Source organism: Neomonachus schauinslandi, chromosome 10 (assembly GCF_002201575.2).
Source record: "Neomonachus schauinslandi chromosome 10, ASM220157v2, whole genome shotgun sequence".
Taxonomy (NCBI): Eukaryota; Metazoa; Chordata; class Mammalia; order Carnivora; family Phocidae; genus Neomonachus; species Neomonachus schauinslandi.
The window spans coordinates 128,440,696-128,442,177 of NC_058412.1; the positions used below are offsets into that span (position 1 = coordinate 128,440,696).

The 1,482-nt window shown below is 40.1% G+C and overlaps 1 non-coding gene across 1 annotated transcript; it reads left to right on the top strand.

The window, feature by feature from the left end:
• The first annotated feature begins 223 nt into the window (after window positions 1-223).
• TRNAQ-CUG lies at window positions 224-296 on the top strand. Its single transcript has one exon. It is a non-coding gene; the product is annotated as a tRNA-Gln (tRNA).
• The last annotated feature ends 1,186 nt before the right edge of the window (window positions 297-1,482 follow it).

Here is a 1,482-nt window from a genome sequence, read left to right on the forward strand (position 1 = left end):
CGCCTGGGTGGCACAGTTGGTTAAATGTCTGACTCTTGATTTCGGCTCAGGTCATGATCTCAGGGTTGTGGGATCGAGCCCCGCGTCCGGCTCCGCACTCAACAGAGTCCGCTTAAGACTCTCTCTCTCCCTCTCCCTCTGCCCCTCCCCTGCATGCTCTCTCTCTCTCTCCCCCTAAAATAAATAAATAAAATCTTTTTAAAAAAAAGTAAGAAGGAGGAGCACCTGGCTGGCTCAGTCGGTGGAGCATGTGACTCTGGATCTCAGGGTCGTGAGTTCAATCCCCACGTTGGGTACGGAGATTACTTAAAAATAAAATCTTAAAAAAAAAAAAAGAAGAAGAAGGAAGCAGAATGGGAAGAGCAGGAGGAAGAGAAAGAGGAGGAAAGAGAAGAAATGGTCTCATGATGATGAGACCAGAAGCTCACTGTATGCATTTCACAACTATGGTTTGCTGGTTAGTCATGGTCCTTAGTTCATAAACCACAACCAAGACATACATATAATGAATTAAATTGGCTTTTGTAGCCTGTTTACTTTCTTTAAAATATAGGAGTCACATATTTGTTGTAGAAGATATAACAGGAAATAGAAAAACAATCACCCGTAATCTCACCATCTTGGGAAATAACCATCTTTAACACGCTGGTAGTCTAGTTCACACACACACACACACACACACACACGCACTTTTCCGGCTGTTGCAGAAATTGTTTCAATAGGTCACGATGTAAAGCATTGATACGAATGATGGTAACTATGGTTATCTGGCGGGCAGGTTGAGAGAAGGCCTCCACTCTCCGTACTATTCATTTCTGTACCCTCATCTTTTTTTCCCCAAGCCTGAATGTCTCTTGAGAAAAAGCCCAGTAAACATCAGTTTTTATGTTAAAAGATGAACAGTTACAGTGAATTCAGAGCAAACATTTAAAGCACCCATACCGGTTCCAAATCTCTCTCTTTGGAAGGCAGAGTAGCCAGAAAAAGCATATATATACTCCTTGGTTATCTGGAAAGAGGCATCATTTACTGTGTTTCCCTCACGAGATGGAGTGGTTATTCAGACAGTGCCCACACAATTTCAAAACAACTCGTCAGTTTGGTAGGGAAAAAAAGAGAATCCCAATACCAACCATCCAGTCAATTCAGGGGAAAATTATCAGTCAACTATTTGTCATGTAATCCAAACGAAAGGTTAACTAAGTAAATCGACTTTTTAATTAGTTATGCTTATATTGCATAGACACTGTGTCAGGCAAGACTTTTGGTAGCAAAACAAAAGACTGAAGATTTTAAAGGAGATATTTCCATGCAATCCTCTTTGGATCCCACCTGGGGTGAAAAAAACCACTGTTGTGTATTGATCTTAGTCCATGATTATTGAGAAAGAAGAAATAAAACGTTGATAGGTATAGGAATCTCTCTGGAAAAAAACAAAGAAGCTGATGCCTTTTCTTTTCTCTTTTTTTAAAAATTTTTATT